Source organism: Chelonoidis abingdonii, chromosome 1, assembly GCF_003597395.2.
Source record: "Chelonoidis abingdonii isolate Lonesome George chromosome 1, CheloAbing_2.0, whole genome shotgun sequence".
Taxonomy (NCBI): Eukaryota; Metazoa; Chordata; order Testudines; family Testudinidae; genus Chelonoidis; species Chelonoidis abingdonii.
The window spans coordinates 62,698,813-62,726,237 of record NC_133769.1 but is presented as its reverse complement, the minus strand read 5'-3'; the positions used below and the strand labels follow the sequence as shown (position 1 = coordinate 62,726,237).

General features: G+C 40.4%; 1 protein-coding gene across 1 annotated transcript in view; it reads right to left on the bottom strand.

Annotated features, from left to right (window-relative positions):
• Positions 1–23,515, bottom strand: part of SLC16A7 (solute carrier family 16 member 7) — a 94,437-nt gene extending 70,922 nt beyond the window's left edge. The window contains exon 1 of the mRNA XM_032805182.2: positions 23,457–23,515. The gene's annotated coding sequence lies outside the window, so the exon portion shown is untranslated. The remainder of the gene's footprint in view (positions 1–23,456) is intronic.
• Positions 23,516–27,425: the final 3,910 nt, after the last annotated feature.

The following is a 27,425-nucleotide window of genomic DNA, read 5'->3' as shown; positions in this document are numbered from 1 at the left end:
ATGTAAAAGAGTTGCATCAGTATACTCTCAGGTTAGCCCAGAGAGGAAAGTCTGGGTGGGAGAGAGAGGGGGAAGGGAAGTGGGTTATTTCCCTTTGTGGTGAGACTCAGAGTCTCTGAGTCTTCGGGTCCCTCCAGGGAAGGTTTTGGGGAGACCAGAGGGAGCAAAACCCTGGAATTTATGGCTGGTGGCAGCGAGATCAAATCTGAGCTGGTAATTAAGCTTAGAGGGGTTCATGCTAGCTTCTCAGGTTATGAACGCTAAGGTTCAAATCGGAGTAGAAAAGCTACGACAGGGGGAGAGGGGCAAAAGGGGCAGCTGCCCTGGGGTCAGCAATTTAAATCTCTGCCGGAGCGGGCCAGGCAGCACAGATGGGCTGGCTGGGGGAGGCTGACCCCTAGCCCCATCCCTTCTGCCTGAGGCCCCGCCCCTTCTGCCTGAGACCCAGAGCTGAGCCCCCGTACCAGTAAATGTTTAATATTACTTTCACTCCTGCCCACATACCTCCTGGGTGTGGTGTTCTGTCCCATCTAGTGGCATCGAGACCACTTAGAGAGATAAAATGAGTCTGCTCTACAGCCAGTTGGCTTCTAGCTCATGCAGTAGAGGCTCCTGCATTCAACTCCAGAAGTCCCAGAGTTGATCCTGCCTGCCGATGACCAGGGTCTGTCAGCATTACACTTGCATGGAGTTTGACCACTTCTTTATAAGGACTAAGGTATAGAATGTAAATAAAACAAGTTACACTAAAAAAAATACCCAGACTTTGCTTTTTAGCTGTTTCATGGGTTCTGTTAGGACTGATAACAATAGCAATAACACATTTTCTGGGACATTGTATCAGCATATTTTGAAATTCTGTGACATGCCGGCAAAGAGTAGCACTGGAATGACTGTATGAGCATGAGGGGATCTTAGGTGAAATCCTGGCACCATCAAAGAAAATGGGAGTTTTGCCATTGACTTCAGTGTGGCCAGGATTTCACCCGTAATATCAAATTAAATAAAGAAGTGGATATATAGGTCTCTGAACAAAGGAAAATGGAGGAAAAGTAAACCAGTGACCAACAATTAAGCAAGAAGGCTAGAAATTAAAGACTTCACTCAGTCAGTCTAATATAGTAATTGATTTATCTTTCCTCAACTAATTTAATTATTTTTCCTTGCATTTTGTTTTTACTTTTCTTCACCACACGTCCAACAATGAAATGGTGCCATGTTGATTTGGTATTTGTGTTGAAGAGCTATCCGAGACACTTTCAAAAACTGTGTATCACTCATATTCATGGTTAGACTCAGCTGATTTGTGGTCACACACATTTAGCTGATTCACAAGAAGATATCAGTCTCTCTGTTAGAAGATCTCAATGATTTTCAGTCAGTGTAAGACCACTGAAATCTGTAATTGATGTTTACAATGCATTAGAAAATTCTCAAGTATTAGACACTTTATCAAATAGATCAAATTTGGAAAATCATCTCTTTTGTTAATATACAAATGTAAAAGCTACACCAACCTTATAATATTGTATTGCATTCAGGATTGGGGCTGTATTGTGCTAAGTGCAGTACAAACATATATGAAGACATGGTGCTTGCCATGAAGGGTCAGTAATTCCATTTGAATTATCTCAAGAAAGTCATTCTATAGACTATCTGTAGCCTTAAACATGCAACACCACAACCAAGTCCAAGTGCATATATCTAAATGAAATGTAACTGGTTAAATTTGAAGAAATAATCAGTTTTGGCAATAAAAGTGATCAAGTCTGGTGCCAGCCCTTTGCTAAAATTAATCCCTCTACTGGTTCTTCTGTTAAGTTTAACTTTTTCCTCTGAAATCTCTCTAGCCTTTGGAAAAATTCAAACCAGCCAGCCTTTCCACAACACTTGCTTTAATAAGAACAGTGAACCCACATTTTACGTTCAGACTGCAGGCTATGTGCACTGCAAGGATACTGATCCACTTAGTCTGTTTTTAACCATTCCTGTCATCCCTTAAATTCTAGCATTACTCCTGAGCCATTATCTATAATTGTTACTTGCAGCTTGACATCTCAACTGTAAGAGTCTCTAGAACCCACTGTTTGTACCTAACATTTTAACACTTCTGTGGTAATCTAGCCGTCCAGTCCCAGACCTGGACTTTAGTGTCCACCAGTCTGGTCCTGTCCCAAACCTGGACTTTTGCGTCCAAAGTTTGGGGGCTTACCTGAAACTCCCCCAAGCTCACTACCAGCTTGGATATTCTCGCTGCCACCAGATCAGGAATTAATCTATGGGGCCTGATCCCCCCTTTCCTCCCTCTGGTGTCCCCAACCCTCCCTTGGTGGGACACCCAGATTCCCAATCCCTTGGATGCTAAAAGCAGGGAAAATAACCCCTTCCCCCTCCTTATCAGGCTTGCCTCGCGGCTAACCTGTGTGACCCAAGAAACCAGCTTTTCTGCTTCCCTCAGGACAATGGAGATGCAAAATACCCACAGCTGGGCTCTGCCACCCCCCTTGCTCCAGGAACGAGGGAAAAACTGTAACCACCAGAGAACAGAGAGAATTCTTCGTCTCTTTCCCCGTAGTCTGCTCTTTCCCTGGACCCAAATAGGAAAATAGCCCACAGCCTGGCTTTTCCCTTTGCCTCCCTAGGAAAAGAACTTTCACAAGGTTTAACAAGAAAACTTTATAGAAAAAAAGAAAGAAAATATAAAACAATCATCTTGCATTAAGAAACTCAATACAGGCTCTTGCTTATAAGAAAATATAAAGAAACAGTCTGATTTAAAAGATAGCCCAATTAAACCAGCACAACAAATTAACATACAGGTAAATACACCCCAAAGACCATCATAGCTGAATTACTTTGCGGTTCCTGGGTACTTACAGATGTTTAGAAGAAGTATTAGGAGAGAATTAGAAGAAGACTTGTTTCCTCATAGCTAAGAAAACAACAAAGACCCCGAGTATACAAATTCCCGCCCCTGACTTTAAACAATCCAGTTCTCTGATTGGTCCTCTGGTCAGGTGTTCGGTTACCCTTTTCAGGTAAAAGAAACTTAACCCTTACCTTACCTATCCATTTATGACAACTTCACAGACCAGTACAGCATCTGTAACATCGGCCCGTTGCATACAATTATTTTTGTATGCACTTGGATTTGGGAGGAGGAGAGGATATTTCCATGGCATTTCAACATTATTTAATAGGTAGAGCTAAGGTTTCAAAGCAGTGTTGGAGTTACCTACATAGCTCTGGTACATTGCTTGAAAAAATTATTGCATGATCTCTTGAAAGAAATAGATTGCCTTTGTGTGATCAGTAGCAACAGATGATCATTTCAATACCATTCTCCTAATACTAAGGACTGAGAAAAACTATGGATAATAACAAAAACTACTCTATTCTTTGACAGCACTATTGGATAAAACTTTCCTGAACCACAACATTCATGTTTCAAACTTCTGATTATTACATAAATCCATGATTTTGAAATTGGTAATATTTATTTTCTATTAAAAAGTAATATCTAGCTATCCATTTAATATTTGTGCTTATGAAGAAGCAAGAGAATCTGATTCTAGTTATACCAGTGGATATCTCCACAAAAATCATTACAGCTATTGTATACTTACACCAACATAACTGAGATTAGAATCTAGCCCATTGTCTCTTTTGTTTTCTTATCGAAAACTGATGATTGAACAAACTTCCTGTGCATTAACCTACAAGAGGGCTATATCCTCACCTGAAGGCATCAGTCTCTGAATTAAGAAAGCCTTTTTTCTTCCCACTCATTTACTAATACTCTAATAATAGACACTAATGTGTAATGTCTAAGTTTCAGTGACAACTCTTCATATTGTGTAATAAGATGTAAATTGAGACAGAATCTCTCTCTTAGGACATATGATTGGATTGGACTCAAATTATAGTCTGAGGCTGAAAACCAGCTTCAAAATACAGAACCTTACACAGTGGTCACCTTCAACCCTTTCTACCAGTTTGAAAGTTGTTGTTCATTTCCTGTACTTATAGTAGTAGAAACCAGTAGAAATGGTAAGAACTTCTAAAGTGGTAGAAACTTTCTAAGTGTGCCCTGGAAAAACCTATTGAATTATTTATTTTACAATGAAAGGAATTGACATTAATGCTAGATTAGAAGAGAAGAGAAGGCAAGTAGTAAAGATTTAAAGAAACAGAGAGAAAAACTTGTATAGAAACTTACAAAAGGGGAAACTAGGCTTGAAAAATAAATTACTTGGGAGTTACTTAAACTAAGGGCGGGGGAAGCCCTTCAGTCATATGAAAAGAATAAAATTCAAGTGACATTGAACAGAAGAGAAAAAATGTCTGAATTGTGTATATTTTGTAAGATCAGAGAAATGTAAGAGAGTGAGCCCATTTATTGATATGAAAACTAGAATTAAAATGACATAGATAATTTGAGCTGAAAAATCAAACCAACATAAATCTGCCAAGAGAAGACAAATATGTTGTTACCTTTACCAGTAAAGGTTACGCTATGAACTACTGAATTCAGAACACATTGAGGCCATCTGAGAATTACAATACTATATTATTACAGTAAATAGAATGGGTATTTCAACCATATGTCTTGACTTGATATTAGTAGAGGTAGGAAATATTGCTTACATTAAAAAAGGAAAAGAGAACTGAACTGATGTGGCCTCAGAATCATAAAAAAATATTAAAACTCCAGCACGTTTCATTACAGGAGTGGGAGATGTTTGACTCAAATAGAATGTTTTCTCAATATAAAAGCCAGTTAATATAATATCTGCTTATGACATGTTGCCATTTTTTTTTAATCTTCTGCCTGGCCATTGTGAAGTCTGCCAGCCATGTAACACCAGGGTGGACTTGCTGTTTATGCCCAGCCCATTTAATTTTTAATCTCTGTCATGTCTGTACTTGTGTTTCAATATTTCTTAACTGAGTTATATAATAGTAAAGAACTGACTTTCATTTGCATGGTGTGTTACCTGGAACTGGTAGCTGAATAAAAGAACATTTAAGTATATGCAAAAATGTTTGTTTTTCTATTTGAATCATGACAGTAAAAGAATTCACTTGAAGTATGCACCAAAACTGGGGCAATGACAAGGCTTTAGCATAAACAAATACAAGGAAGGAAGAATGTATGATTGTGTCTAAGTTCCACAGGAGGGGAGAGGATGTTTAATTACAAACTTACTAGGTACTTTGTCCAAGTGTTAATGAGCTGATGCAGTGATATATATATATACAAACTAACTTTAAAGGACAAGATGGTTTAATCAAATGCTAATGTGTATTTTGCCACCCATTGTGAAAAACTGGACCTGGAGAGATCAAAAACTTCCCTTATCTTTAATGGAGGAAGTTAGTATTAACACAGGACACATCCTCCTATGAGCATATCACATTGCTATATCTCTCACAGTCATGGAGAGGCCTGACATTTCTACAATGGTACAGACAAGATAATCTTTGGATGTTCTGTAACAAAGTTTAGAGCCTATGTAAAGATTCTTATCATGTTATTTATGTAGGCACATATCAATTTACATCCCTTTTCCACTTTTTCTTTTTTTTTTCTGTAATTTGCTATAGCCTCATGGGATGCAGAGGAAAGTGATGCAGAGAAAGTCTACATGTCATGCTAAGGTTGTGGTGTTCCTCTAAAGCAGTGCCACTGAATAGCTGAGGAGCCCAAGAAGGTCCAGACCAACCCACTAAAGTATGCAAAAGGAATGTTACATAATTCCAGAGTGGGACCCTCCCAGGCCAACTCACATGCACTGAACACAATAAATGTTTAGGGTATGGTGGAGAATCTGGACTTTAACTCCAAATCTTAAGGAAACATGCCTTTAAATTATTTACTTCCCTGAATCCCCATTTTCACCCCTCAAGAGATATTTCTACCAGGCCTGGCACTATACAGTGATAAACCTCCAATGCCCAAAGTCCACAATAAAAACAAAGAAACAAAAATATGCATTAGATAAGGAGTCCCCAACATGGTGCCCGCAGGCACCAGGGCGCCCACCGCGGCATCTAAGTGCGTCCATGTACTGGCCAGCAGACAAGCATCTGCCAAAATGCCACCGAAATTCGGTGGCATTTTGGCGGCGACACCTCTGGATGACGCTGCTTGCCTCCAACAAACAGCGTCATCCGGAGGTGTCGCCACTGAAATGCCACTAAATTCGGCAGCATTTCGGGGGCGACACTTCTGGATGGCACTGCTTGTCAGTGGCATTTTGGCGGATGCTTGTCCGCCACCACAGTCCTCCGTGGCTCATCGTCTGGTGCCCGCTAAACAAAAAGGGTTGGGGACCACTGCATTAGTTGAAGGTATTTTTCTATATTTCTCCATCATCAGAGGAAAAGCTTTATACTCCAGATTATTTTTCTGTCAAGTGTGATAACATATAACAAGGGTTAGCAACCTCTGGCACACAGCTCGCCAGGGTAAACACCCTGGCAGGCCGGGCCAGTTTGTACCAGTCACGTTGGCAGGTTCGACGGACTGCGGCTCCCACTGGCCGTGGTTCACTGTCCCAGGCCAATGGGGGCGATGGGAAGCAGAGCAGGTGAGGGATGTGCTGGCCACGGCTTCCCGCCACCCCAATTGGCCTGGGATGGCTTACCGTGGAGAGCAGCATGCCAGAGGTTGCCGACCCCTGACATATAACAAAACAAGTGTTCTCCATCATTATTAGAAAATATAGATCAAAACAATTCAAATCACAAAAATCCAATATAATATCTGAAATGGGAAATGAAATACACTTTGGTTTTTTTACATATAGTAAGCTTGGAAAGGACAGAAATATAAAGATACTCATAGTATTTCTATGATACCAATTAGCAAAAGGACACAGTAAAAATATTTGCACAAGAAACTAGGTAAATCATGTTTACCTGGAAGCTTAATAAATCAAGAGTAAACTGTGTTGAATGTAGGACATTGAGAACATCAGTCTGAACAATTACTCTCTTGTAGTTTCAGGATAGAAGTTTAATCAGTTCAGTAGCAAAAAATCATGAGTCATGCTTTTCTCAAGTGACATATAGATACATATAGACAGTAGACTGCTGTCATAGAGTCTTTATAATTCCTATTGAAGGTCAGCTTATACATAAAAACAAGATTTTATCAGAATGTTTTTATATGTGAAATTTTGCATAATATGTTAAAACATGCAAAATACATTATACATGTATATATCTTGTGTGTATGAACTAGAGCAGGGGTCCCCAACGCATCTCAATGCACCCGCATCCTGGTCCCCGGGAAAGCACCAGCTGAAATGCCACAGTGGCATTTTGGCGGGGACACCCCTCAATGATGATGCTTGTCGCCGACAACTGATGTCATCGAGAGGCATCGCTCCCAAATTTTGGCAGGGACACCTCTTGATGACATCTCTTGCCGTCGAGAAGCGACGTCATCGAGAGGTGTCGCCGCCAAAATGCTGCCGAAATTTGGAAACATTTCGGTGGGTGCTCTACCGCCGCAGTGGTCCTTCGGCTGGCGCCCGCCAGCCAAAAAGGTTGGGGACCACTGAACTAGAGAGACAGAGAGGCTGCAATAAAGGTTTATAATGGAAGATCTTTTGCATTTGCAAGTACCTGACAATGCAATACAATGCTGGAATCACACTTTGAGAGCATCATTGTTCACTGAAGGTCACTCTTTCGTCCCACAAAACAATAATAGATTTCTACATATACAAAAATCTCAGCTCTAGAATATGTCTGTATTATAATCTTTATCAATATATATTTGCCTTAAACATGCTGAAGGCTTAAACCATAATTCTGTACTGAGTGTGCATGGACTCCTGCTTCCACACTCAGCCCAGCTGATCTCCATGGGGACCAGTAAGGGGGGTCTGCCTATGAGGGCTCATGGATTAAACTCTTAGTAACATCTCCTAACAGGTCCAGGTGACTTTCTCAGTCAATAGTACAGCTCCAGTTGAAATAGCAGCAACCATCTTGGATAGCAGGATGTAAGTGAACATCTCTTCCATTTCCAGTTTCTGCCACTCACATATATTTTTAAATGTCATGTTTACTCAGAATGCTGCTGAGTACCCATCTTGGTCTTCCTGGAGGAAGTTTAAAAATATTTTAATTTCTTTTATTTTTGCATTATTTTTCTTTTCTCTTGATATTTTGCTTCCTATAGCCTGAGTAACTTAAAAAAAAAGAAGCAGCAGAAAAGCACCACATCATCGAAGTCAGATGTGGAAAAGGGCTACTAAGTCACCACTCAATCTCCCAGCTAGTGTAAGATTCTTCCCTAGAGTACATTCATTAGTAGTTGGCCATGTTCTAGGACCCTACAGTGAGTTACAGGGCAACTCTACTGGCTCATGGCAGAAGGAGACCCAGTGGTTTTCATTAGTGAGCCAGACCAGGTTGTATTCCAGTTCAGGAGCCTAAAAGATTTTGTATGTCTCTCAGAATCACAAGGGACTTGAGTAGTTCCCAGAAGACCTTCTCTCTTATCCCTGAGTCCATGCTGACTAAAAGAGATACACAAAACCATTTACACTCTGGGACTGGAGCTAATGAGACTCCCTGTTTTGGCAGATGAAGAGGAAATTTTTGTCTAGTGAAAACTTTGATATATTAAACTGAACTGGTCAAGTGACTGGTGATTAAAGACATGTGTGATGAAACAGAAGGGCTGCTGATTCTGACCATTGATGTTTTGTAACTTACTGTGTATTTAAATGTATGTCAAGAACACCCACAGCCTTGGATAGGCACCAATGTGTTCTAAAAGGAATTCCACACTCAACTGAAATAAATGAATAATTCCATGCAGGGTGCTAGAACTAGACATCTTATCACACATCATTACATTGTCTAATAGCAGAGATATTCCTGGAAACATTTGATGGGTGACCACTGCTCACTATGCGAACACGATCATTTTATATGTCTATGTACTGTGAGTCTGATTTGACTCTTCCACGTATTGTGTATTTAAAGTACACAAACAAATGGCTATTTTTACTGTGAATTCAAGTTTGAGAATATTTTCGTATTACGAACAATGATAGAATTATCTGAGGAGAATTGTGATCATGGAGTTGTTTTGCCTAGATCAGGGAAATAAGCTGGGATGCCAGGTCACCAGGGACTGGTGAAACTAAACCATATCAGCAAGGCCCCTGCTATCAGCCACATTATGCACATGGATTCTAATTTTGTACCAATTTTACACCATTTACTTTCATGGAGTTAGTCCTGACTTCCACTAGTGTAAGTGAGAGGAATATCAGATTTACTGTATGTAAGGTCTGTGACTATGGTATACTATACTATATAAGGTAGACTATATATGTATACATTATACTATTGCATAGCACCTGTGGTCTGGGTGCTGTATTACAGTGTACAGCATCACCTGCTGACAGCTGGGACTCCTTGTGGTGGTGGGGATGGGGTTTTTCCAGATTCTGGAAACCCCAGAAGCCACTGTACACACGGCTGCCCTGTGGGTCTGCTGGTGGGCTTGGAATGGGGAAGTTGGTTAGGGGGGAATGCTCAGGTGGAAAGGGGAAGGCTCTGAATTTGGGGGGTTGGAGTTGATGTGGAGGGAGGTTCTGAGCTGCAGGGGATTGTTAGGAAATGGGGGTGGACTTCTCCACCTGAAGGGAAGGGGTCTGAGCTTGGGTGGCAAGGGTCTCTGAGCCATGGGTTATCATGGAGGGAAGAGGATTTTAACAACTATGCACTTGAGGAAGGCATAGGGACTTTAAAGAGGGAGATGAGTTGGCAGATTTGTGTGTGAGTGAATGAGAGTGTGAATGACATGATGGGAAGTGTAGTGCAAGATAGTGTGCAGAAATAGAAGGCTAGAAATCAGTATGAACAGAGACAAACTAGTTCAACGTTTGTCATGAGGAAAAGTATAATTATGTACATTATGGATAGACTTGTGACTAGTCTCTATATAATTGTGCAAGGTAAGGGGATATGCAGGATGCCTGTACTAAGCCTTCCCATTTATGAATCTGCTGAGATGACAGTAAAGGGAGAAAGTGTGGAGGGAGTCTTTGTACCCACCCAGTTCTCCTGCAAAGGAGATGGACCATTAGTGCTGTTGTCCTCTCCAAGGCATAGCAGAGATGTGGCCATGATCAAACTCCCTTGCACAACAGGAAGTGGTTGCAAGGCTGCCATGTGTTGGAGTCAATGCTACATTTGTCATCCAGTGTACCTCTGGAGGCATTATTATGCAGTACTCAATTGGCTGCAGTCTCCACCTGTTATGCATCTGAACTACTGCTGTGAGCTTTTAAAGTGCAGCATACACTTACAGTATAATTCATGTTATTACCTGTAATAATTACTTATATTACCATAATTACACTGAACTAATACTGTTGAATCTTCCACTGAGTCAAGGAAAACTTCTTACTCTCTATCCTAAGCAGGGTTCCAGATAAATAATTTCGTAGACTACTTTTACGTCTTTTTGTCAGCTTTTATACTTGGCTTTTGTCTACAGCTTCTACCCTCCAGATATCCACAGTAAGAGCTTTCCTAATCTGACTTTTTAATGACCAAAACTACAATGGGTAAACAAAAAACCAACAGTCATATAATCAAAATGGCACATCTTTTCAACATTTAGTTCTGTAAGATGGTGGGGGGAAATCAATGAAAGTAAAACATGCAACTCCTTTGAGGCATGTGGGATAAAGCGAAGTGCAAGACAAAGCTGATCACCCAAAATTTTGATAAGCTCAAGATGAAAACTAACAGGTTTGCTCACAACTTTAGGTCGTAGTATGTAGATCTCAGCTACTTTGCCATGCCACTTCATAATTAAGTATCTCTAAAACTACAATAAAAGATCTCATTATGAAGATCTTTGATGATGTAAGATACGGAAGCTCTATTTTATACAGCTGGATAAATGAGGCACAGAGAGATTATGGGAGGTGGCTCTTATAAACAAGAACTTTCAGCATAACTCATTGCTGTGGGCTGTTAAATTCCAGTTGGATAACCTAGGCATAAAAGGCTAAGTTGACTATTACAAGAGCCTTCAGTAATCCAATCAAACTTTTTCAGTCACTCACTACAAATTACTCCAGAGCAGCTGCACCACCCCCAACCCCGCCTCCAGCCCTGTCCTCTGCTGTACAGACCCGGACAGAAGAGGCACGCACGCAGCTGTGTCGAAGGGTTGAGGGTGGGCATGGGGGCAGTACAGCCGCACTGGAGGAGCTGCATGTTCTTCTTCTTTCACTGCTGTAGCTCCCAGGAGAGCCTTGTGGTTCAGGGCTCTCCCAGAAACCGCAGTGGCAAAAGGAGCAGAACATGGGGCCACCGGTTGGGTAGCCCCTCGCCAGCAGCTCCTGTGGTGCAGCTGTACTTCCCCCAGCCCTGTCCTCCAGCTGGGCTGCTGTACAGTCCCCAGACAGGAGATTTGGGCACGCAGATGCATCAAGGGGCTGGGGACAGTACAGTTGCGCCAGAGAAGCTGCCAGCATGGGGCTGCCGGGCGGCCCCCCGTTCTGCTTCTACTGTGTCTTTTCAGTACACAATACCAGCTATAAATAGCTTACTGGTATTGCGTACTGGATCATAATGCCTTACTGCACCACTGATCTTATCTGCCTTAATAGCATCTCCAAGGTTCATTATACTAGACAAATTGCTTAATATAGTTAATCAAAAATTGCCTGACTTCCTAAAAAAGCAAAACAGACATGTAATTATCTGCTGATTAACATTATTCAAAAGAAAAATATTTTTATGTTCGATTAAAAGAAAAATTACCTTTAATCACTCATGAAAACCAAAGAAACAGGAGTAGGCCTTGAGACTCTTCATATGAATAACATTCATGTAATATGGAAAGAATCTTGCAAAACGATAAATATGCCCTAGAAATAGCAGTGTTGTTTACTTGGACTAGACAGTCTGATTGTACTTGTGCTTCCTCCATAATTAGATAGAAAAATGATAAATTATAGTTAAATAGCCCAGATACACAACATATCTAAAAGCTTTCATAACAGAGATAGTTGTTTAGCTGCACATCACTCTATGAAGACCTTTAATTTGTCTATAAGCACAACAAAGCATCTATTGATTTGCTCTAACTGACCATGCATACTTGCTCTAATGAGAAACTGTTCTTCCATATGCTACCATGTAACAGCAAAATCTTTAACTGCCAATAAAGCACTTGAAATGGAGTGCCTTCTTTAAACAAAATATAAGAAAAAATGGCTTTATGGCAGCTTTGCACCATAGGGACCCTACTACAACTACAGATGAGGACTTTATAAACAGTCAGAAAGAAATATATATTTCATCCAGACAAAACAATCTTAAATTTGACCCCCAAATGGTAGCTTCTTAATAGCATTACTTTTATTATCTTAATGTTTTTATTCAAATATTTTCTTTTATGGGACACTGCTAAGTAGGTAATATCAATTAATAGATTAACTGACAATAGATTTTTGCTATTTCTTGATAATTATGTTGTTTAAATAGTTGAGTTAAAAAAAGCATATAGCACTGCTGAAGTATGTGTCTAAGATACGTCTGTGACCTTGTTACCTGAGCACCTCACCATCATTAATGTATTAATGATGTAAGGTAGGAAAGCTCTATTTTATACAGCTGGATAAATGAAGCACAGAAAGATAATGTAATTTGGTTGAAGTCACACTGGAAGCCTATAGCAGAACAAAGAACTGAACACAGATCTATCAAATCCTAGATTTCTACCCTAACCACAAGACCATCCTTTCTCTCACACATGTATGTTTCTATATGAAGCTGATCAATGTATCACTAATGTGTACATGTATCATTTTTCTCTTTTCACAGTCTTTTTCAAGAAGTATTTTGCATTGTGTGTATGTTTTGAGATTCCTAATGAAATAATAGTATTGATTTGAGCTCTGTGTTAATGTTGCTGTATTGTGATGAAATATGCATTTCTTTGTGTTTGATACAAATACTGTGTCTATGTTTATCCTACTGGCACATTTATGAGATCCTTAACTATGCTGCCTGCCAGGGGCCCATATCCAAGATGTTACGGAGAAATTGTCAAGGATCATCCGGCCCTCTGACTATTACCCCATGCTACTCATCCATGTGGGCACTAATGCTACTGTGAGATATGACCCTCAGCAGATCAGAAGTGACTACAGAGCTCTGGGAGTAAGGGTGAGGGAGTTGGGAGCACAGGTGGTGTTCTCTTCAGCCCTTCCAGTCAAGAATAGGGGCCTCGGCAGAGACAGATGCATGCTGGACGTGAATGCCTGGTTGTGCAGATGGTGTCTCCAGGAGGGCTTGGGCTTCCATGACCACAGGATGCTGTTCCAGGAAAAAGGACTGCTAAACGGAGATGGGGTCCACCTATCGGGGAAGGAGAACAGCACATTTGGCTACAGACTTCCTAACCTAGTGAGAAGGGCTTTAAACTAGGTTCGACAGGGGATGGTGACCAAAGCCATCAGATAAGTCAAAAACATGAAGACCTGGGAGAAGGGTAGGAATTTGGGGGAGCATGGGCTGTTATAGCAGAAATAAGGGAGAGACAAGACAGAACTGGGAGGTGGGGAGCAAATCAAATCAGTATCTTAGATGACTGTATACTAATGTGAGAAGTATGAGGAATAAGCAGGAAGAACTCGAAATGCTAGGAAATAAACACAACTATGACATAGTTGGCATCACGGAGACTTGGTGGATAATACGCATGAGTGGAATATTGGTATAGAAGGATACAGCTTGCTCAGGAAGGTCAGGCAGGGAAAAGGGGAGGAGGTGTTGCCTTATATATTAAAAATGTATATGCTTGGACTGAGGTTGAGATAGAAATAAGAGACAGACTTGTTGACAGTCTCTGGGTAAGGATAAAAGGCGTAAAAAAAAACCAAGGGTGATGTCATGGTTGGCATCCACTATAGACCAGCAAACCAGGAAGAAGAGGTAGATGAGGCTTTTTTCAAACAACTAACAAAATCATCCAAAGCACAGGACTTGGCGGTGATGGGGGGCTTCAAATATCCAGACCTCTGTTGGGAAAATAACACAGCAGGGCACAGATTATCCAACAATCTCTTGGAATGTATTGGAGACATTTTTTTTTATTTCAGAATGTGGAGAAAGCTACCGGGGAAGGCTGTTCTAGATTTGATTTTGACAAATAGGGAAGAACTGGTTGAGAATTTGAAAGTGGAAGGCAGCTTGGATGAAAGTGATCATGAAATGGTATAGTTCATGATTCTAAGGAATGATAGGAGGGATAACATCATAATGAAGACAATGGATTTCAAGAAGGCAGATTTTAGCAAACTTGGAGTTGGTAGGTAAAATCCCATGGGAAGCAAGTCTAAGGGGAAAACAATTGAAGACAGTTGGCAGTTTTTCAAAGAGACATTATTAAGGGCACAAGAGCAAACTATCATACTGTGTAGGAAAGGTAGGAAGTATGGCAGAAGACCACTCTGGCTTAACCAGGAGATCTTCAATGATCTAAAACTCAAAAAAGAGTCCTACAAAAAGTGGAAACTTGGTCAAATTACAAAGGATGAATATAAACAAATAACACAAATATGTAGGGACATAATTTGAAAGGCCAAGGCACAAAATGAGAACAAACTAGCTAGGGACATAAAAGGAAACAAGAAAACATTCTACAACTACATTAAAAGCAAGAGAAAGACCAAAGACAGAGTAGGCCCATTACTCACTGTGGGGCGGGGGGGGAGACAATAACAGAATATGTGGAAATGGCAAAGGTGCTTAATGAGTTCTTTGTTTTGGTTTTCACGAAGAAGGTTGGTGGCGATTGGATGTCCAACATAGTGAATGCCAGTGAAAATGAAGTAGGATCAGAGTCTAAAATAGGGAAAGAACAAGTCAAAAATTACTTAGACAAGTTGGATGTCTTCAAATCACCAGGGCCTGATTAAATGCATCCTAGAATACTCAAGGAGCTGACTGAGGAGAGATATCTGAGCCATTAGCAATTATCTTTGAAAAGTCATGGAAGACTGGAGACATTCCAGAAGACTGGGGAAGGGCAAATATAGTGTCCATCTATAAAAAGAGAAATAAGAACAACCCAGGAAATTACAGACCAGTCAGCTTAACTTCTGTACACAGAAAGAGAATGGAGCAAATAATTAAGCAATCAATTTGCAAACACCTAGAAGATAATAAGGTGATAAATAACAGTCAGCATGGATTTCTCAAGAACAAATCGTGCCAAACCAACCTAATAGCACAAGGTAACAAACCTTGTGCAAGGGGGAAAGTGGTAGATGTGATATACATAAGGCTTGTTGATACTGTCTCGCATGACCTTCTCATAAACAAACTAGGAAATACAACCTAGATGGAGCTACTATAAGGTGAGTGCATAACTGACTGGAAAATCGTTCCCAGAGAATAGTTATCACTAGTTCACAGTCATGCTGGAAGGGCATAACAAGTGGGGTCCCACAGGGATCGCTTCTGGGTCCAGTTCTATTCAATATCTTCATCAATGACTTAGATCAGGGATTGTCAACCTTTGGCACAAGCAGCAAAGTGTCCTGTGGCACCTTATAGACTAACAGACGTATTGAGGCATGAGATTTCGTGGGTATGCATGCATCTGACGAAGTGGGTATTCACCCACGAAAGCTCATACTCCAGTACGTCTGTTAGTCTATAAGTGCCACAGGACTCTTTGCTGCTTTTACAGATCCAGACTAACATGGCTACCCTTCTGATACTTGACAACCTTTGGCATGTAGCCCATCAGGGAAATCTGCTGATGAGCCAGGACAGTTTGTTTACGTGCAGTGTCCAAAGGTTCAGCCAATCGCAGCTCCCACTGGCCACGGTTCGCCGTTCCAGGCCAATGGGGGCTGCAGGAAGTGGCGCGGACAGAGGGATGTGCTGGCCGCCGCTTCCCACAGACTCCATTGGCCTGGAATGGTGAACCGCGGCCAGTGGGAGCTGAGATCGGATGAACCTGTGGATGCTGCAATTAAGCAAACCATCCTGACCTGCCAGCAGATTTCCCTGATGAGCCGTGTGCCAAAGGTAGCCAATTCTTGACTTAGATAATGGCATAGAAAGTACACTTATAAAGTTTGCAGATGATACCAAGATTGGACGGGCTGCAAGTGCTTTGGAGGATAGGATTAAAATTCAAAATCATCTGGACAAACTGGAGAAGTAGTCTGAAGTAAATCAGATGAAATTCAATAAGGACAAATGCAAAGTACTCTAACTATCAGTTGCACACATACAAAATGGGAAATGACTGCCTAGGAAGGAGTATTGTAGAAAGGGATCTGGGGGTCAGAGTGGATCACAAGCTAAATATGAGTCAACAGTGTAACGCTGTTGCCAAAAAAAGCAAACATCATTCTGGGATGCATTAGCAGGAGTATTGTAAACAAGACATGAGAACTAATTCTTCTTCTCTACTCCGTGCTGATTAGGCCTCAACTGGAGTATTGTCTTCAGTTCTGGGCGCCACATTTCAGAAAAGATATGGACAAATTGAAGCAAGTCCAGAGAAGAGCAACAAAAATGATTAAAGGTCTAGAAAACATGACCTATGAGGGAAGATTGAAAAAATTGGGTTTGTTTAGTCTGGAGAAGAGAAGACTGAGAGGGGACATAACAGTTTTCAAGTACATAAAATGGTTGTACAGGAGGGGGAAAAAATCTCTTCTCTTAACCTCTGAGGATAGGGCCAAGACGCAGTGGCTTAAACTACAGCAGGCCGGTTAGGTGACAATTCAGAAAAACTTCCTAATCAGAGTGGTTACGGCAACTGGAATAAAATTGCTTAGGGAGGTTGTGGAATCCTCAATCATTGGGGATTTTTAAGAGCACGGTTGGACAAACACCTGTCAGAGATGGTCTAGATACATACCTAGTCCGCCTCAACGTGCCAGTAGACTGGAACTAGATGACCTCTCGAGGTCCCATTACAGTTCTATGCATTACTATGATTTTAAAACTTGTGCACTTTTTAAGTACCTTGCAGTTTGTAGGTCCAGTAAGACATGAAAGGGAGGATCTTGTGATTAAAGGTAATGACTTGGGACTGCAAGGCAATCAGGTTCATTTCCTGGCTCTGTTAAAGCCTTTCTGGTGACCTTAAGCAATGTGTTTCAAGTGCTTTAGTGGGACCATTCTGTCACTGGAGCTTCTGCTCAGTAGTCATTTAAATCATGGTGTAGTAATACTTCCATCATTTAGGGGGTTGTGAGGCCCTAAATCTATTAAAGCTCAAAGTGCTCACATACTAATACAACGGGGGTTCATCACGGTCATGGATGACAATCGAGCTGGCTGAAGCTCACACATATGAGATGAGGTGAGGTGCAGGGAGTGGGGCAAGGCCCGAGGAAATGATGTGGTAATATCAGCCCCTTTGGATGAGTGTGTAAATTTGCCAATCATTACTAGGTTCAATTAGGGGTCATCTACAGCATACTCACTAGTCTACCAGTGTGGAATTCGAAGGTCGTTGGTTATGACCATATAGCCCTAAAGGGCTAGAGTTGCCTTATGTGAGGGATGCCTCTTTCCTGTGCCATAATCCACAGCTTAAACAGTCAGCAGGAATGATCAAGTGGATCCTCTCTCGTTATAAAAGAGAGGTAAGTGGCTGGCAGGCATTGTGTGTGAGAGCGTCAGAACCTGGAATTTGCTCCCACCCTCGAAATACCCCGCCCCCCCCAAATGTGGTGACTTTGCAGGCGTTGCTCAAAAGAGACTAATTGGGCCTGGGTATCTGGAGAGTGGCTGAAGGTAATGCCATCCCTAATTTTGGGATTACGAACAGGTATAAAGGATGCTTCTGTAGTTGGCTGGCTGGCTGGAAGTCCTGTTGAATAATTATTTTAATTCTGTTTGAGCATTTAAGTATTATATTAATTAGTGTTAGTGTCCTGTGGTCGTTGAATAGGCATCTTTAGGTTATTATTTAAATCTAAATAAAATAAAAGTCCAGTAGATAATCATCTAGCAACATTAACTAGGTTTTAAACAAAGTTTTGGATCAATTTGATAGTTTGCTGAATTCCCTAGGCTGTTTTGTCAGTGTCTATTCATAGGTAAATGAGAATAAAGTTTATTTGATATGTTATGAATAGGGAGTCCCTATCTTTAAATTAAAGGGATGAGCTGAGCTGACCAAACTAATAATGGCTATAAAACAAAATCCATATTCCTCTAGCTATTTGGAAATTGTAGAAAGAATCTGGCACTGAAAATGCACTGTCTACAAGGAAAATATCACCCCAGCATTTTTAAAGGGTCATGAAAAGCTCTCGAAGAGAATGCATTTTATATAAGCACCAACTCTGGTATCTTTGTTTTGGCCATTGAAATAAAGCACTGATGAGGGGGGCTATTGTGGAATATATTCTCTATTGGCTTTTTTCTTTTCTCTATCAGTTTTCAGTGATGGAGAATTGAGTCTAGTTTTTCAATAGAAAATCCTTAAACATTTTATTATTTCTGCCCTTGAAAATTGTGTCTTGCACAAGCCAATGTCAAAATCTATCTAATCTATCTGCATTTTTAAAGTGCTTATCACTCTTGTACTGTATAAAGATTAAAAAGCGATAGTAAGGCTGCCTGGGGATAGTCAGTAAAATCTATTTATGTTTTGAGTGTTGTGATATAATGGGGTTTCACTGGGCTGGTAAAGGGACACAAGAAAGCCTAGGCACTATACGAAACTTTCCAATAATTATTTTGAAGGCTCCATTTGAAAAGAAGTATTTAGTTTATTCAGTGTCTTCAGAACAAATTCAATATGACTTAAACCTAGAAATAAGACAACACCAAAACATAGTTGTTTTATGCTGGGGACTCAAAAACTGAGGCGAAAAAACTGAGCTCATGTTTTTGAAAGTTTAGACCATAGTGTCCAAGACTTCTCTCACTAAAGTAAGTGGCAAAAAACTCCCACTGAAATCAGTTGGAATAGGATTGAACCTAAAACTATCCAAAGGAAATTAAATTAATGACTTGGTTTAATTATAATTTATTTTCTTCATTTTTGGTCCAGCACACAAGTTTTCAAGATATATATATGTGGAAATCTCAAAGGGGGAACAATAACAAGCCATTTTGAGCTACAGAATGAGACAAACAGTAGGCAAAGTCAACATTTCAGATCATGAGAATTTTTAATGATCTAGCTCATAAATGATTAAAGCAAATTCTTAAGGCTTTGCAAAAATATTCTCCCATGTCTTCCAAATAAATCTGACAATTTCCAGGCTAATTAAATTTTCCAAACCAAAGTGGAGGGCAGCCTAGTAGCAACCTTGATAATGGGAAGCAACCACCTCTGTAAAATTCATCCCACTTTATTTCCCTAATGGAAGTCAACAGATGAGCTTTCCATTATAGTCTGAAGGTCAACAAATTAGGCATTCAAGAGACCAACACAGAAAGCAGATTCCAATGCCAAGGGCCTTGTACCAAGAATGTCCTGCATCTAGTCCCCCATAGTTCCAGTCCAAGATACAGACGTAGCTCAGCTGATTTTTAGTGCTGCAAATGACCAGAAACAGAGAGGTGGACTGTGATTTAGCCAGGGCTCAGGACCCAAATTAGTTATGGCTTTACACATGAAATCAAAGCCAGTGACATATCTGGAGAAGTATCAGAGGGGTAGCCGTGTTAGTCTGAATCTGTAAAAGCAGCAGAGAATCCTGTGGCACCTTATAGACTAACAGACGTTTTGGAGCATGAGCTTTCGTGGGTGAATACCCACTTCGTCAGATGAATGCCACATGCTCCAAAACGTCTGTTAAATCTATAAGGTGCCACAGGATTCTCTGCTGCTTATATCTGGAGAAGCAGTATTGTGTTTTACATTGCCTAGCAGAGATAAACAACAAAAAGCATTCTGCACAAGCCCAATTAATGGCTGTCTGTATTTTGCAGTATGTATATATGACTGTTAAACAGAAAGAGGAAAAGGAAGTGAATTAGGCCTATTTTTAGAGTTAAAGCAGAATTTGTTCATAATGAAAAAAACAGAATAATTGCAACAGACAATATAGGAAAGCAATACATTTATTTCACTTATACATCAGAATGCTGTGTGCATAAACATTTCTTGAAACTTTGATTGCATTTTGTCATTCATTTGGTCCACTGAACTTGTCACACACTTCTTATTTAACCAGTGTCCTTCATGTTTCCAATATTTTAATATCTATGCTAGCTCTCTCAAGGATACAGTAGCTGGAGGACTCGATTGAGGATTCAGATAAAATATCTGACATCATAGTAGAACAAGGTCACCTTTGTATTCTTGTGACCAGAGCCTTGGTTCACCCTCATTGACCCTGCATGCTCTTATATTCTGTGTTAAATCAAGCAAGCGTAGGGGAAGGCGAGTTGTTTATGTAAGGTTGATTCATGTTAAACCATGTACACTTGTTACAAAATAGGCAATCAACTTTCACTTCTCTGATTTTTGCTTCTCTCTTAGTTTATGGCTTCTTTGGCTTTTGTTGCTTGTTCGCTTTCGTTCACTCAGAGAAAGCCTAATTCTATATTTTTTACAGAAATCAGCGAAGCCAGGGTAGGCTTCTTTGTTAGTGTACAATATATAGCATTCAGAGAATTAAAAAAAAATTAATAACTAGTCCTCAGCATGATGATGATAATCTGTGACAAGCAATCAGAAATCCTTGAAAACTTTAACAGTTCCACAGGAAATGTTCTGAGTCTTTCAAGGAATAATAGATAGTGTTGTTCATTTTTTCATGAAGCTGAGAAGGTGGGGGGAAGACCCAAATGCTATTTTGAAATTTGCTGAAAATAGATGTTTTGTCTATGTATTTCAGGAAGAAACTTTTGACCTGTTCAGATTGGGTGCAGCCTATTGAGCCTCATCCAGTGCCCACTGAAATCAATGGAAGTCCTTTCATTAACTTTAGTGAGATCAGAAAGGTCCAATAGAATATGCAGTTGCAAGTATGGAACTGTAGTATAAAATAGTCTTTTTTATTCTATTATTTTTTAAAGCTCTGTATGGATATAGATGGGGTCATCCCTCAGTTCTTCCAATCTCCATTCTCTCCTCAAACTAAGCAGTGCAGAGTGCAAAATGTTTCTGGAAAAGAATTGGAGCATATAACAATTTTCAACTGTGAAATCATCCAACAAATTTTGGAAAGGGCAATAAATAGTTCTGGGACAAACTGCTGGGTTTTATTTTATAGCTCTTAATCAATAAAGAATTGCTCAGAAACTTTACCTTAGAAGCAGAGCTTTTATTCTCTTGTAGGGTTATGATTCTTGAAAACTTTTACATCATTTAAATTCCCTTTCACAACCTCCCAAACCTTTAACTTCTTGTCTGGGTATTCAGTACACGCCAAGAGCTATGGTCCCCTCATTGCTACAGTGAGATTCACTGTTTCCTGCAAAATATGCAGTCTTAGGGGCTTGGTCCCACACAAGTTTCCCCTTACTATGAATATAACTAGAAAGTAAGATCATTGTAGATGCTATAGGAATCAGAAACAATGCAGAAAACTGAGTAGCCAAAAGGGCTTTTATCTTATAGCAACAGCTCACCTTCTGGATCAAATTACTTAGGAGGGGCAAAAAAGCTATTTATATGTAGCACTCAAGGGGCTGCAAAATCTCCCCCAAACTTTATGTCCCCTCTCTAATTTAAATAGTTCGGGTTCCAAAGGTAGAAAAATCAAGGGTTCTTGATTGCTGACAAACTATACAAAACTATTCATAGATCTTCTTAGTTGTAGTTACAAGCAGCTAGATTTTTAGCATGACTCACAGGCCCAAAGTTACATGAAATGTTAATGATAGCATGACAGTAATGGAGGAAGATGTGGTGGATGGAGGTAGGTGAATTAATAACTGCTTAGATAATGGATGGAGGAAACAGAATATTAAAAAAACATAATGGATGAATTTTCAAAACTTGGCCTTTATTTGGGCACACTACATTTCATTCCCAGTTTTTGAGTAATATCATAAAAATAAAGAAGAGGATTGGTCTAAAAAGGAAGAATGATCTTATTTTTTAAACCAGGACTCACAGGCCATGTTTTTCAAAACTGATTACTGATATTTCAAAATTCTGTTTTTGTGAAATCAATTTGAAACAACTTAAAGGAGCTTTTTTTTCAGAAAATGTTGGGCATCTATGCTCTGACTCTGAGCTGCTCTGCAGTCATTTGCACATGTGCAAAATGAAATCATAAGGTGGAGGAAAATGAAGCATCAGGCCTTATGTGAGCAAGACATGTGAGCAAGACAAAAACTGAACATACAAAGTTGCACACACAGAAATGGAGACTGGATCAAAAGCCATTTGAAAATGTGGCACTTGGAGTTTAAGTCTCCATCTATTTATATTGGAAGCACAGACCAGAACAGAGATCTCTTATTTTATGTTTGTACAGCTCCCAGCACCTTGGACTCCTGATTCTAACTGTGGCCCTTGGGTGTTGCTGTGGTATAAATAATAAATAATATCTTGTGCTACTGAGTAACATTTTGAAGATAAACCAATTCAAACTATTTGTAGTTTTCTTAATTGTTGAGGCTGGAGGCTTTCATTTGGTAGTTATAAATTAATGCAGAATTAACAAAGCAGCAATGGAAGCATTCTTTCACAGATATTTCAAAACCTAGTGGTACTGTAAAGTTTTATTCTTGGAATGTGTTACATTTGTTTCTTAATTAAAATTTAAAAATTTTAGGTACCACTAAAAATGCAAAACATTTTTCTTCCCTTAATGATTCTTTCTAACCTGTGAATAAATGAATATCCAAATACCTGAAGAAAAATGTGCTTTTACAAAGATATTTAAAGAAAGTGCTAGATGTGCCAACAGAGATACAGAACAATATCTGATCACTGACAATAATCAGTTGGTTCAGCCTAGAGAAATGAAGAAAACAAAACCTTAAATATTTAGAACTTATAAATCTTCCAAGTCTATAGGTCCGGTCCAGTTCCCATTGAAGCCAAAGGAAAAATTCCATTGACTTAAACTGGAGCAGGAGCAGACTTTTTGTTAATAACATCAATGATGTCAAGAAAAGATTTAATATTTTTACAGAGAAATATATCAGAGCTCGATCAGTGTTACAAACTACATAAATATGCACCCAAACTATTTGATAGCCAGCATAACTAATTCTATTTTACAATTTGAAGATTTTTCCTTTAAGCTCAAATTTCCAGCTTTGGAGGAATTTCTGAAAACTCCTGTAATGTTTCATACATATTGCATAACATGTTTTGAAAGATGTCCCAACAACAGAGATATTACTAAACTACAGTGACAAACATTAGAAATGAAGCCAAAAAGAATTTTAAAAACATCTACTCCCTCATTTTAATTTATTTTCCATTGTAAATAATCCCATACCTTACACAATTAATTCCTCCCGTAATCAAACTGCAAAGCACTTTGCTACTACTTAAAATTAATGACTAATGGTCCACAAAGCCAACAAGGAAGTAAATTTATGCCAGCCAAGTAACAGGCTGAACCACTCTCAGCCAGTTACATCCAGATAAATTAAGCATGTCATGTGATACGATGTCAAAGCTAACGTATAATTTTCCTACTTCCATTCGGGTGGTATGCATGTGACAAATACAACTTGAAGTTTCCAACAACAGATGTTGTTATAGCAACTGAATGGGGCACTCAAAGATACTGTGTGAAAGTCACAGATGACAAAAGTTATAAGGAAATTGTTTCACCGAACTTTAACTCTTGCATCTATTGGAGTTTAGTAAAATTATTTCTATTACAGTTTCTGAAACTGCCAGGGAACATTAAAACTCCTACTGTAAAGTAAATATAATAAATGAAAATTTTCAGTCAGTGGGAAGGTGTCAGAAAAGGAGGCTAGCACTTTAATACAGGTTTTCAAAAACAAGGTTTAGACTAGAATGAAATATAGACCTTATTCTTATCTCATATTATTGTAATTCCATTGTCCTCAGTGGAGTTCCTCCTGTTTTACAGTGATATAAGAGTGATTGGAATCTGACCCTCCATGTACAAAGATTTTAGGACTCGTGGGAGGGAGGCAAAGGTGGATGTCTCCTGAAATTTCCATGAAACAAAGATATTTTCATGTCTGGAGCTGTGTTCCTTCTAATTTTTCCCACACATGTGTGGAATGAAGTTTGTTATGTGCACCAATATGCAAGTGATGTGTGACATATCACCTTCATATTGGTTCACATAACAAAACTCATCTGGGGTGGGAGCAGGGCTGAGGGGTTTGGAGTGTGGGAGGGTGCAGGGGTATGCGGGCTCTGGGGTGGGGCTGGGGATGAGGGGCTTGGGGTGCACGAGGGTGCTTCGGGGCTACAGCAGGGAGAGAGGACTCCCCAAGCTCTATCTCCCCGCAGCAGCACCTGGGCTGGGGGGGAGGGGTGCCTCTCTCCATTCTGGGAGCTCCAGGGCTGGGGCTGCAGGATAGGTACCCCTTCCCTGGTCACAGCAGGTTGGGGGCTGGGCTGGGGCCAGGGAAGGAGTGCCCCTCCTCCAGCCATAGCAGGTTCCCTGAGCGCCTGCGCAGTGCTAAATAGGCTACTGTGCAGCCACACAGCTTACAGGGAACTTAGGTCTGGAGCCATATATGTGTTTAAATAAATACAGTGATTTTAGTTATGAATGTGAAGGAGCATGTGCTCGCGGGAGAGGGAGAAATGAAGAAAATAATAAAGGAATGTTGGAAGGCATAGAAGTTTAACATGCTGAACTCAGCAAAGAAATTCTGGGAGAACAGAAGGAGTTAAAAACAATAAGAACCTTAGAAAGTAATATGAAAAGAAGTTAACAAAATATTTTTGTTACAAAAAATGAAAATGGATGGTCAGAGCTTTAGATTCTTCAAGCTGCTGAGTATTCCTATGACACAATGAGTGGCCTCAACTTCATCTGTCAGAGATGTTGGCATCCTTTTATCTGTGAGAGACAGTGGAAATTGCAGCCTATGATGTAGATGGTTTGCAATGTCTCATGTGACTAAATAGTCCAATCTGAGATTTGCATGACCTTTGGCAGTTGTAAATGTATGTATCATAAAACCCTCTCAAGAGGTGCACAATTACTTTTGTCGTATCATATACTCCACTCTCACACTTTTAACTCCATTGTAGTTCATGGAGTTACACCAATTTTACAGTGGTGTGAGAGCAGAATCAGGGCCCCTGTGTTTAATGCCTGCAATAAGGCATGCTGGCTGCCTAAGACAAGCTCCTAGCCCAGGAAAGCTCTATTCCCAGTTCAACTCAGAACAAAGGCATTCTAGAGCTTGTAGTTTCCAAAGGGACCCTGAAAACTGTAGGCAATAGCCAGGAATTCTGGGGAAAAAAGAGATAGGAATATAATTAAACTCTGTGCCCAGATAAGTGATGAGAGACCAGGGAGGGAGTAAGGCCTCATGCAGACATCTCTGCTAAGAGTGGCAGAGGCTCTGTCTCTCTCTAGTACGATGACCTGGAAAGAGGGCCTAAAAAGGCAGCCAGGTGGCTGGGTAAAATACACTGAGAGGGAGGGATTTTATTTTGGCTCGAAAGCCTGAAAAGGCTAATTCCGAGAGGAGAATTAAAGGATTGTAGCAGAGTCAAAGGAACTAGCTCTAGGGGAAGAGAAGTTGGAGAGAGGTGGTGGTTTCACCACTGTAGTTTGTGCTTGTGAGCTTTCTGATTCTGAGGGCCACCAGGGGATGTTGGTGTGGTATTTTAGATGGGTGGAAGATTTCAGTGAGGGATGTGACCCAGAGAGAGAGAGAGAGAATGAGCAGATGAGATGTAGTTATACCTGGAGAAGGAGGAAAACTGATAGGCTTTTGATGGGGGGCTGTTGCCCAGAGATAAGGCAGGGTAAAAGTTTTAGAATTTTGTTACCCTGGAAGAGGAAACTCTTGGTGTAGCTGAAAAACTAAATTAGCCTACTAAGAGTGGGAAATTGAGGCATACCTATTTTTTTTATCATGGAAGGGTTGCAATGCCTTTCAGGGATTTCTTTTTCTTTCTTTAACCTTAGCCCTCTGACAGAGAAGGTACCAAGCTGGCACTCCATATTGTAGGTTGCACTGCAAATTAACCCTTCTCTTTAGATCCAATTTTATGAATTGACTGATGGGACCATAGTAGAAAGAGAGAGCCTGAGGCAAGGGGCCTGGTGTAAGACCTCAGGCCTGAACTAAAGTCAAGCCCTGCTGACATAAAGCAAAGTTAGCAAAGTCAGGCCAAGTCAGGCCCTACCCTGTTACAAAGCAGATTCCTGCTTGCAGGATCACTGTCCAATACATGAACTTGGCAAGAATAGGGCTGGTGTTGCAAAAACACACACACATTCCTAAGAAGTACTAAGCACAGGACACTCGTGCACACACATTCCAGAAAGATTTACCAAATCACACTCCCCAAAGATAAGGAGAACAGACTGACCCCTTCTAAAGACAAGGTCAGGATGACAGTGTGATGGATAGAGATGTTTTGATGAAACCAACATGTACAAGGTAATGGGTGGTACAAACCATGTCAGGGGGCAGTAATTAACTACGTCAGCAGGGCAATATGTAACTTCTATATAAACATAAAGTGGTGTCTGAGAGGGAGTGTCTTTGGCCAGCCTTAGGGGGCAGTGGTTGATCCACTGACTGAGCTGTGTCCCTTTTCATGAGCATACATGTGCTAGTGTAACTGTAGACACTGATCCGGGGAACTAGGACCATGCTACATCAGCAATAAACCTGGCCTGGTGCCTTCGCTGAAAACCAAGTCTGTCGATTCATTGGGCAGGCTGATCGAGGTCTGCTGTACCCACCATCTCCACAGAGCTGGAATGGCACACTGTGAAAATACACACACACAGCCAAACATCTGACCACAGGGACAGTTGTGATGACATAGGAAACTTCATCTCTGCCCTTGAGACTGTACTTTGTGACATCTATGATACTCACAGCAAAGAGGGCTTTGGCTCTGTAATTTCCTCTCAAACCCATGCATTCCACTATGCAACACAGACCACTGTGACTGCTAGCAAAGTCCGGCATTTCAACTGACCAGTTTGATTGCCCAGTGATAGCACTATGTTCCTCAGTTTATATCCACTTCTTGAATTGCTGTAACTTTTATTACGAAGCTAATTACATTTTCCTACATTAACGTCTCAGAGTGACTGCTTTTTCAGCCTGCTTAACCAGCTGAGCCTTAAGTTATGTACACTGCTTGCCATTTTCATCACATGCTGCTATTGCACAAGTCGTTCAGCCAGACTATGAAGCCAGATGTTAGCATGCTGCTGATTTAAATCACCCATGCCAAGTTAGAAATTAATAACATGAGATCATTGTGGACAAAT